The 11,874-nt window shown below is 47.5% G+C and overlaps 1 protein-coding gene across 1 annotated transcript in view; it reads right to left on the reverse strand.

Moving 5' to 3' along the window:
• The window catches only part of THSD1 (thrombospondin type 1 domain containing 1), a 30,972-nt gene extending 25,682 nt beyond the window's left edge, over window positions 1-5,290 (reverse strand). The window contains exon 1 of the mRNA XM_075085969.1: window positions 5,161-5,290. The gene's annotated coding sequence lies outside the window, so the exon portion shown is untranslated. The remainder of the gene's footprint in view (window positions 1-5,160) is intronic.
• Between the last annotated feature and the right edge of the window lie 6,584 nt (window positions 5,291-11,874).

Genomic DNA, 11,874 nt, shown 5'->3' on the forward strand with positions numbered 1-11,874 from the left:
GCTGGAGAGAATAATTTCTAAGAAAAGACTACCAGCACAGCTTTGCTCAGTAAAAGCCCATTACAATAATGGCTGTACATATCTGAAGGGAATAATCATCATCCGGCCCACGAACTTGACAAGGCTCCAGAAAGAATTAGATAGGGACAGTGATACCGCCACCACCCACAATTTTGCTTGATACACTATAAATTACAGGAAGACAAACCTTATGCCTCAAGACAAGGGCGGGCTGCTAGCAGAGGGCGGCGGAGAACCAGCCTGCCTCCCTGGGGAGCTGCTCCGTAACCGCCCCCGGCTAACGGCGGCAGGCACGGCATCACATCAGGGACGTCGTTCTTTTCATGTATCATTATTGATCATTAATTGGTTAATCAAAACAAAGAATCAACGTGGTCCAAGGAAGAAAAAGGAGGTTTTGTTTAAAAAAAAAATAGTTACAATAGATGCCTTGGCTTCTAGCAGAACGGCTCAAGGAAAACAGCAGAAGTTACGCAGCATTGCTGTAAACTGCTCTGAAATAAAGAGGGAAAAAAATGCTTTGTGGGTCACAATTGTGATTCCGCTGGATAATTTAACAGGTCTTTTCCATTTCTAGCTTTCCTAGCTGTGTATTTTTCAAATGACTTTTATAAATACTTCTTTCAGAGAGCCACACACTGACAGGTGAAATTCAAATAATCCTAATCTCAGTCTAATGAGTGACACACTGCAGGGAGGAAACAAAGCTATGGAAGTGAGAATAAATCCTCAGGAAGAAAGAAAAAAGCCCACATGGAAGAACACTCTCAGTCAAGACAGTCACCTTGCATCTTAATTTGTGCGTGTCAGCCCAAGCCAGGCGAAAGCAGCATGGTTCAGGAGACAGGGCGCCAGCGGGAGGCACAGGAGACCCGACTGCTGTTCCTATTCCTGCCACTGCCAGGCACACGATGTCAGCAAACTGCAGCATTAATCTGCTCCCCTCTTTCCCACCCCACCTCTCCTGCTCTGTATTTATACTACACATTTTTCAGGACAGGGACTCTTTCTAACGAAGCCCACGGACGGAGCCCAGCACCAGGGCCTGTGGGTGTTTCAGCAATGCCGATCATTCGTCAGACTAAAACGTCCTTCCCTCTCACCCTTCCCTCTGCATTATCTTGGCTCGCTTGGGAAGAGACTCCAGCGCAGTGCGGGCAACACCCAGGCTAGAACTGGAGTATTTGAAACGGTACCAAAACTAACTTCCAACTAGTGAGATCAGGTACCTCTGGAAGCCTAGCCTGGGGCTACTTCGCCCTCCACAAGCCTCTGCCATCACTGCACCGCACCAGGAGCCCTCCCACCTCACCTACAGCTACTTTAGGCTATCAGTTGCAACACAGCCCTACCTTTGAACAAAGCTCCAATTAATGTGCCTCCATGAAGCCTCCCTGAGTTTTTGCACCTTTCCTAGCTCAATTCTAATAACAACTTTGAATGCAAGAATTGCTGGCCCATTTCTGGTGTAGTATTGCTCCCCTCCTCCTCTTTTTCCCCACAGGTTTGTTCCTCTTCCCTCCTGCAGTTTTCCCTCCTTTTGCCTCACCTCAATTTTGGACAGGCCTTATACTCACCTCTAAGCTCGGTTCAGACTTTTCCCCTCTCCTCTCAGTTTTCCCTAAGCCAACTTTCTAGATTTCTTCTCATTTTTAGGTTGTCTTCAAAAATCTCTACATCTTTGCCTCCTGCTCCCCAATCTATTATTTTACTACTTTTCATACTCACAGAAAATTTTGCTTTTCAAGGCAGACAGTACATCTTAAATGGTTTCTGCTCTATTCAGATCTTCTACCTCAAGTTCATTAACTTAATGAGATGAAAAACGATCGAACAGAGAAGGCTATCAGACTTTGAATAATTGGCTTTTTAAATTTATTGCTCTTGTGGACAAGCATGGACTGAGGCTCTATTGTGTGAGATGCAGCAGAAGCACAGCAACATAAAAAGATGCTTTCTTCTTCCAAGAGACGGTGTAATGGGCTGATTGGAAGTAGAAGACTTACTCTCCAAAGGGAACTGGAAATGACAGATGAGGAGGGGATAAGCCATAAAGGGCCTTGGAAATTAAGACCAAGAGGCTTGTGTGTAATGCAAATGACACAGGAAAACTTCAAGTCCTTGCTCTGCAACAGATTTCCAGTGCGATCTCGGTCACATCACTTAGTTTTCCTGTGTCATAGCTCTCCACCAGAAATAGTACCTCGCTGTCTGATATGGGTATGATGGGAATAAATCTACCGTGAGCTGCGAAGCTTACAGGCACTACTACAGTGTCAGGAACTGTGCATGAACCAAAGATGCAATTTCCAATTTTATTTACTTTTTTTTTTTTTTTGCAAATAAGTAACAGATTACATATACAGTTTGAGCTACATACATTCATCTATTCAAATAATGTCCCTATTTCTCTATGTCACTGAAATCATAAAGTATTTTGTGATCATTTCAGTTTTACAAAACCCCAAACAAACCACCCCAACACAACAGCAAACCACAAACCAGCTGGATGTATGACTCCCAGCACTTTTTGCTGTAGCATCCAAGGCCACAGAGCAGGCATGACATTTCACAAACCAGCCCCCTGTTCTGAGCCTGGTCACCTGCTGATGTAGGTGACACAGGTAACCAGTTACCAGCTTCCTCGGCTGCAACAGCACAGCATTCAGCAGCTACCCCTCCTTCATAAGGGAGACGAGAGGCAAATGAGCCCTGCAGTTAAGAAAGGGCCATCAGGAATTAATCAGCTACTCCATGACCAAGCACTGAGTTTAATGAGAACGCAAACTCACAGCACTCGAAACCTCTGTGCCCTGGAGCCTCGTTCACACGAAAGGGAGTGCCACTGATGGATCCCATATTTTGCCCCAGTCACAGGTACCCCCAGTCCTCCTCCTCTTTGCAAATCCCCTGCAAGAGCTGAGCTCTCCCCTGCCCCTAGCTCCCCATCCTCCTTCAGGAATTGGGAAGAGGCCTGTCCTCGCTCATCTCTGCCCGGGTGCAGCCCTTTTCCCTCTTTGTCCCCCAGGCCCCGCACCTCCAGGTGAAGGCAGACCCAGCCATGGCACGGGACCCCTTCACCACTTGGGGCACACTTGAGAGCGAGGCAGGAGAAGGGTTCGGGGAAGGAGTTAAGGAGGGGTGGGGGGTGGGGTGTTAGGTTGAGGACTGATCCTCTTGGAGCCAGCCTGCCTCCCCCCCGCAAGCAGCAGCGTGTACCCCAGCCACCCTGATGGACCCAGGGAACCGGCCAGGGTCTGGAGTGATACTGTCAGAAAAAAAGTTATCTACTGGAGTTTAAAACATGCAAAATGTTGCCAGAATGTCATGGGGAAAAAAAATCCCAGATGAAAAACAGTTTCCTTAATAGCTGTCCATTAGTAAACATTTTTCAGTCGTATTTGCAACCCAAAATTTGCACAATTCTGGTTATGCTAAGAGGCTGACAGTAAAATAGGCTAGAGACGGAAACGCCTGAAAGTCCCTAAAGCGTCCCTACATTTCACTTGAGGGACACCAAGCAGCATGAACAGCAAAAAGAAACGTGTATCCATAACATTTCCACAAATTTAAGATATTTTATCTGTATGGCAGGAAAGAGATTAATTATTTTCAACCAGTATCTGCTTATTGCAATGTGGGATTAGGCAGCTATTGAAGTGTTACCACCTGCTGGGAATTTCAGAACTTCCCATATAGTCCTCTCCCTTTGACATTAGAGTGGCAGCACCTCAGGTGTGCATCACATTTTATCAAAATCTAATCACTGCTGACCAGTTGGAGTGGTCAGGGTCAAAAATATGCCACTTCTCAGAAGATTGTGAGTTTAGCAAGAGAAGCGTATATGCGATGTCTGCCACAGCAGGGGGCTAGAGCTGACATCCTCAAAGGCATCTTTCATTCTTATTTACACATCAGACAATTTTACATTGTTATCAGATAATGACTTTATTAAAATTATGCATCTAAATTCACTAGGCTGAAACTGACGGCACCAGATTCTCTGTACGCAAGGAAAAAAAGACAATAATTAGCTGCTAAAGCCTATTTTCATCAATATTTGGGGTCTGATCTCACAAAATCCTGGGATTTCTCAGCTCCTTTAGATATCAGCTCAGCAATTCAAGAGCTAGCCGGCCAGCAACATCTGTCCTTTGAAACCTAAGGGCTACAGTAGACCGAATATATGGATGAGATTTACTTTGGAAAATGTACAGTGAAAATAAGTTTATTAAGCATAAAGAGATTTGGAAAAGTGTCCAAGCAATAATAAATAATGAACGCAAAGAATGAAATACATTAGATCACCCCTTATGGCATAAGGGATGGAATGCAGTCATCTATTCTTTCCTTTCCCCTCTAGATTTAAAAAATAAATAATTTTTTTTTTGATCACTGTTTCTGGAATTCCCCATTTAGTGAAGTTTATCTTAAGGGAATATATATTGCACAGCTGAAATAATGAGAAATATATTTGAGAAGCAGGTCTGAAATACCGTGAAGTATCAATATTAAAAAGAGAACTGGGAAGCCGTCTCCTATGCATTACACCGGTTTTCTCGTATACTCACATGGCTTCGTCTAGCGACTGCTATAAAGTAGAAATCACGAAACGTACTGAAAAGCGCTGAAATTAAGCCTCCTCATCGCAGGCTCGGAGTGACAACACCATCGTGGTGACTTTGCGCGCCAGCGCTACCTGCGCGTCGGGGAGTGCTCAAACACCGCGGCTGCGGGCGGGACGGTCCCTGCCCGGGGGCAGGCGGTCGCAGGGAAAAAAACCCGGGACGGACAGGCACAGAAGCACAACCTGAAGTCTCTGGGGTATTTTTCCAAACCTGAATAACCGAGCCTTAGGGCAAACGCAGCACGGTCCTGTCAGCACCGCTTGCAGCCTGCGCCCACCGGGCTCCGTGCCGCCAGGCGCCACACAGCCCGCTCCGAGCCTGGGGCTGCCCGGGGCTCCCCAGCCCAGCCCGGGGCTCCCCCACGGCTCAAGCCCCTCCGCCACCCGCGGCGACGCTCCGCGGGGTAACCCACCCGCGGGGTAACCCACCCACGCCTCGCGGACGGCGCCTCAGCGAGGCCCGGGACCCCCCCGCCCCGCCGCCGTTCCCCCTCCGCCCGGCCCGCCCTCACCTCCGCGCCGCTGCCCGCGGCTCTGCGCGGGCGGAGCGGCCGCCGCCACCGGCGGGACGGGCGCGCAGGGACACGGCTGAAGCGTGATCCTTCCCGCGGGAGGAAACGCCGCCGGGGGCTGCTCCTGGGCGGCCGGGCGGGAGGGAGCTCACCTCCGCCGGCGGCGAGAGCGGCGGCAGCGCCCGGCCCGGCCCGGCCGGCGGCGGGGGGAGGGTTAAATGGCGGCGCGGCGCGGCTGTCAGGGCGGCTGTCAGCGGGGCGCGGGGCGGCGGCGGACGCCGTGCGAGGGGAGCCCGCGCCCCTGGCGGCCAGGCGCGGCTCGGCGCGGCTCGGCGAGGCGCTGCCCTACCCAGCCCAGCCCAGCCCTGCCCCGCCGCCCTCACACGCCCTCCCGCCCGCCGCCGCCGCCGCCGCCGCCGCCGGGGTGTGGCGGCCCCTGTGGGAGGGGGGGCCTCCGGTCGGGACGCGGCCGCGGCAGCCCGCCGAGGAGAGGGGACGCGCCGGGATCCTCCGCGGGATGCGCCCGGCGCTCAGCCGCTGCGCTGGGCCGGCAGCCGGCCCCGGTCCTCCACCAGTTCTCTTCACGGTGCGGTGCGGTTTGTACGGCCCCAGGGTGAGCGGTCATGGCCTTCCCTTCGGTCATGAAGAGGCTGGAGAACCGCGATGCGAGCTGAGGCGACGCTCAACTGGAGGCAGGCCAGGCTTCCAGACCTGCCCAAGCCACCATTTCTCCCCAGATGCGTGGCTGTGTCCACCTCTGGCACCTCTCCGCAAGCTTCCTTTCTGGTCAGCAGAGAGTCCTCACCACAAAATTGGTCCCTTCCTGCTGGGCATTGGTAAAGGCATCCATCCGTGCGCAAGCTTGCGTGTCGAAGCCAGCCATCAGTGTTGGTCATTGTCTTGTGAAGAAAGCGGGCAGACCGGCAGCTGCTTTCCAGAGTCAGCTTACAGGGGCATTGAACGATCTCATCAGCGGGGAAGAGCAGCCCTGGCTCTTTAATGTGCCCATCTGCAGCCAAAGTTTGGTTTTGGGTATTTGTCATGCCCAGTGTTTATGGATAATATTCAGAGGCTACCGTGACAGGATAAAACTATCCTCTTGCAGAGAGACTTATTGAAAAGAAAACTTTCCATCTGTTTTTATGCGACACATTCATCCATTTATATTAAACTACGGGTAAATTTATTTCCCTGTCGTGGAGTCTGTGGTTTAAATACAGACCGATGGATACCTACACGCCCACAAAGCTACAAGAGGATTTCAAGGAGCATTTAAATCAGCTGATGTTAGGTGTAAAGAATCTTCCCGCTTTCCCTAATTCATCTACAATAAGCATGGGCACAAAATAAAGGCCTGAGAGGAAGTAACTCTCAACTTTTCGTGTCCAAAATGAAAACCAAACCAAAGTGTTACTCCTAGTTCACTTTCATCATCTATATGACCAAGAAACTACAACTTCACGCAACATGAGTATCCACCCCTGCCCCATGTGAATGCTGAGCCCAAGCGGCTGATGAGGGTTGCTGCCCACCCTCTCCCCCTGTCATCCCCTGCCTTCCTGCTTTCGCTCGGCTCTGATCAACCTGCGCTAAAACCCTTTTCCATATGCTCGCTGGGGTTTGCGGTGGTTAACGCTTCACAGGCACACTGCCATCTGGAGTACTGTCAAAAACCTTCAGGAGAGCAAGATAAACACTTGCTGAGGAACTCGGGCTGTATTCTGGACAGCAGAGAGCGAAGTATTTATGTGTCACAAAGATTTTCCAGGCTGTTTTAAATATTTTAATTCAAGCAAACCAAATTCCTAATATTCTCCTGTTTTGTTTGAATAGAGGTGTGTACATGTTTTTTAACTCTGCTGTCTTTTTAGTGTCTGCAAGATTTTGTTTTATGTTTGGGAGGAGAAGGGGTACGTGTGTGTGTGTGTGTCCAGTCTAATAAGCGAAGGCCACCGCATTTTGCCATCAGACACTCGAAGCTACACGATCTGTTCCATGTCTCACGGTGACGTAGCTCAACCCTTCCTTTAAATGAGGAGGAGTTTCCCATGCCCGGTCCTGGTCTATGTGACTCACCTGGCAGCAAGGATTCAGCTCCGGGCAGCGCCACGGTGGAAGTGCTAAGGCACACAGGTACACGGTCATGCCAGAAACTCCTTTCACATTGATCATGTAAGGTACCAGCCGACACAAGTGGAGGTATCATGGTGCTGGGTTTAGTTTGAATGAAACAGGTTATAACTCACGTGTGGTAATAAAGAAAATAATATTGTAAGAAGATTACAGATGATGGGGAAGTTCAGAGGAGAGGAAGTGTGCGGCGAATGGCTCCCTGCTTTGAAATGTCTGCTGAAGTCCCAGACTGAAACTCCAGTCTCACTTGTTGCCTACGTTTAACATCTGAAAAATCTTGTATCAGTGAGTGTTTTGCCAGGTTTTTTTTCCTCTATGACTGCAACTTCTTAAAAATTTAATCACTAAGAAAAAAATGTCATTCCTCCATTCTAATACAGAGGAGAGAGTAAAGAAACCCACACAGCAGGAAAGAGTCTGGAACATGTGGAAAGATGTTTTACTCATTTAGCAGTATTTTGCACTTATTATAGTGCCTTTGATCCAATGACCTTAGAGTATTTTATGGCTTATGAGTAATCTTTGGTCTTTTTGTTTCCCACTCCTGATGAAAAAGGCTTTGTCTTCATTTTTCTGCCAAGAGTAAACTGATTCACTGAGATTATGCTCAAATTGTAAAGGCAGAAACAAAACCACGACTGCAGCTCAGGTCACTGCATTCCCCCTCCATGTCTTTTAGACCCATCTCACCTTTGCCTCAACATATCCAAAAGGGGCCACAGTCCAAAAAATAGTGATTAAAAACCACAAGACAGCCCCTATGATTACGTAATAGAAAATTTAAAGACCCCAGATAACAGAAGGATGGGCACGGGATAAATACACAGGCTACATTATTAAACCCTTTGAAGCAGACTGGATTATGTTTGCACATAACACACCTGCTGTGATGCTAAGGACTAAGGTCTGTCTTTGTTAGCATGCCATCCAAATTTCATCACGAACATATTTTTCATTAAAATAGTTCAGCGGAGCTGGTCTCTGAGGCATCTGGCTAGCAGCGGATGAAATGCTGGGTTCCATGCCATTAAAGTTGGTCTCCCTGGAGGGTGAGAAACTAATAACAGAAGGGACAGGGGAAAGAGGGAGCAGACGAGTACTCATTTAGCCCACAACCATGATGTTGGGAACAAAATGAATTCAAACACTGAAGGATGCAAAGAGAGAATGACCTTTAATCGCTGATCTGTAGTGCCAGCCGCCGGTGTGATAAACAAGTGGGGAGTGTGCAGGCGGGGCCCGCCTGAGCACAGATCCCAGCTAGACACCATGCTGAGGTGGCCCACGTGGCTGAAAACTTAAAGGCAGCCATGATAGGAAGGTCAGGCAGGGAAAAGCATCCTGGCCTGTAAAAACAGCATCACCTCTTTTCCAGCTGCTGGCGGCTGTGCAGAAAACACTTGCACGTGTAGCAATGGGCAGTGTCAGAGGCTGCGGGCAGCTGCCCCTTGCTTAGCCAGGCCAGAGCAGCCACGTTGACTCCAGCCATGAGCTGAAACCCTGATTTTACCCAAACTGAATTCAGGGTATTTATGCGAAGGGCACTACCACCAGATTGGCTGTGTTGGTGGTTTTCAGTGGGCATAAGGTGGTGTGCTGGTTTGAGGCTCTCTCCCCTCTGCCAGCACAGTTGGGTTGGGAAGAAAATGTCTTTTTTTTCTTTCCCATTGGCATAAAACCAAGATCGTGTAGTAGCACATATTGTCTACAGACCACCAGGTGTGACAGCAGCATGGCTGGCTACCGAATTCCCTCTCTGCTCTGCGTAGGAGGAGAGATGCAACATCGTGTGTGATTTCTACCTGTGCAAAATACACTAAAAATCTCCTCTTGCTGATATTAAAATGACCTCAAGCTTCCTAATGGGAGCAGTAATAATATCCTGACTCAGAAGGAGAAGCGTGCAAGCAAGAGACTTCTCTATTTGCTCTTATACGCACTGGCAAAGAAGAATTAATTGTGAAACCCCCAAAGTAGTGCTGGCTGGGATACAAGCTAGTCATCTGTTATGGATGAACAAGGTAAGGCCTGAAACAGTAATATAAATATTTCGTGGTTTCGGGGGAAACTTCAGAAAGCTGGGAACGGGGAGAAACTGAAACATGCCCTTTTGGAAATGATACCTCTGAGTTGTTCAAGAAAATTTCTCAAGCTATCAAAAATAATAAAAAAAGTTGCACTGGCTGAAAAAACTAGTCTTGACTGGATAACTGACAAGAATACTAAGAATTTACCTACAGGAGGCATTTAAATTAATAAAAATAGGTAGAAAAAAGGTAGAATTGTCAGGAATCAGTAGAAATCTGAAGAATAAAACTGGTAAAGAACTTAAAAGAAGATGAGATCTGCAGCCAGCGTGTCGAGTGATAAAGATTTTTCTGATTTTAATATATATCTGAAACAAAAGGATGGAAGCTATCCTACTGATCTACTGCTATGTAAAAAATGTGATTTGTCAATGGGAACGCAAAAGCAGCACAGATGTTCAATAAATATTTCTGTTCTGTTTTGGGGTGGAAAACAGATGATAGAGCCATATTCCAGGATGGTGACAAAATACATTCGGTTCCAATGCAAGCCTGAGAATGTAAACCAAGAGCAGCTCCAGTTAAACAACTTAAAAATCAGCAGCTCTGCATAAATTTGCATCCAACAATTTGCAATATTATTTTTCTGAGCAGTTAGTCTGGAGATGCTGTGGAGGTTTCAGGCCACTGGATGAATGCTCTCGTGTGGGGTTTTATTGGGTTGGTTGGTCTGTAAAGTGAGAGCAGCCCCGGCTGATACAGACCTGTCGGCCTTACCCTGATTCCAGACACAGGGATGGAAAAGCTGGTAATAAAAAGGGAAAGTACCATCACCAATGCCGCTTGGCAAAGGTTGGTGGAAAATGTATTTTAGATAAAGTTACAAGTTTGGTGAGTAAAGGTAGCAATGTTATAATGTAATAATACATTTCCATAGAACATTTGGTTTGGTAACCCCTGACATTTCCACCATGGACACTTCTGCAAAATTAGCACAGCATGCACTAAAAGTATTAATTGTTGACTAATTGGTCTCAAAATGTCCTTTGAATGTGTCATCTTCACGCAGGATGTGTTTACCTGAAGATTTAAGCATGGATTAGGCTTTAAGAATTTAAAACTTTTATCAGAGACCTAAAAGAGGATGTAACATCATCACTGCTTGAGTTTTCGGATAACACACAAACTGTCCTGAAGACAGGTCGCTCACACTGAGCAACCTCTGCGTAAGCTGGGCTTTAGCAAACAATACGTATTTTAATACAGCTCTCATAAAATTACAGATCTAGGAACAAAGACTGCAGGACACGCTTTATAGGATGTGGAGCTCCCTCCTGGTTACTCATTACTTTACAAAGATCTGGAGATCATACTGAGTTGTCAGCTAATCTCAGGCTCCCACTGTTGCATCAGTTAGGTCATGCTGCTGCCCACAGGTTTTGAGCAAAGAAAGGTGTCGCCTTACTTTTAGAAGTCTTTTGCCACTATCCCACCTGAAAGTATTATGACCGAGTGCAAGAAATTACCTTGATCAAATTACTATGACAGCACATGAAACATATAGGAAAACTGTGGAGAGTAGTTACCATTGATATTTTATTAACCTGTCACTATGAGAAATAATCGCACAACCACAGCCCAAAGGAAAACCCCGTAGGAAGCAAACCTGCAGGCAAGCATCTGTAAGGTGCCGGGGAAGCTGCAGTGCAGGCTTTGTCAGAAGCAGCCCTGAGCCTTTCCACCTAGCTGTTGCTTAATAACACCACTGCAGTTCAGGCTCATAGTTTTTATACTGTGCTTAGGAAAAGTCTAGCGTTGGACACCCACTGGGAAACTGGGCTGCAGTGCACTTAGCCTAGCGCAGGCTTACGGGGTACCAACCTCAAACCCTGCTTTGCCTCTTAAGATACCCACGGGACTGAGAACCCGTCAGAAGTCCAATGTCTAAGTCACACTGGCATGCGAGCTACGTGGATGGGGAGTGAACCGAGCACGAACATAGGTTCAAGCACATGTTTGATAGCGTGAGCATGCAGTCTATATGTGATGGCCGGGAGTATAACACCCAGAGAAAAATATTACCTCTGCAATTAGTACTTTCGCAAGTTTTTCTTGGTCCAGTGCTGGTGTTCACAGTTTAAGGTGGTTATTAGGTGACTATGGAAAACCTTAGGAAGAGCAGGAAACAAGACAATGTGGTGGGCAGGACTCCAGGTTATTTATGTGTTTAAGGAACAGTTACATTCCAGGACACCTGGCAAGGAGGGAACTCACCCTTAACAGAGGACTTATTAAATATAAGGTCCAGTGGCTAGAAGCCAAAGCTAAACAAACTCTGATTACATACACTGAAAACATTTCTACAACAGGTAGTCGTCGTTGGAATAGTTTGCCAAGAGCTGTGGGGGGATTTCCCAGAAGTTGAAATCTCTTGTTCCTAAAAGGAGTTCTACTTCAAACACAAATTAAGTAAGGGAAGTCCTATAGCTTCTGTTCACCAAGAGGTCAAGCGAGGTAGTTGTAAGAGTCTCGCCCAGCCTTGTAAACTATAAAT

This window comes from Phalacrocorax aristotelis, chromosome 1 (genome assembly GCF_949628215.1).
Source record: "Phalacrocorax aristotelis chromosome 1, bGulAri2.1, whole genome shotgun sequence".
NCBI lineage: Eukaryota > Metazoa > Chordata > Aves > Suliformes > Phalacrocoracidae > Phalacrocorax > Phalacrocorax aristotelis.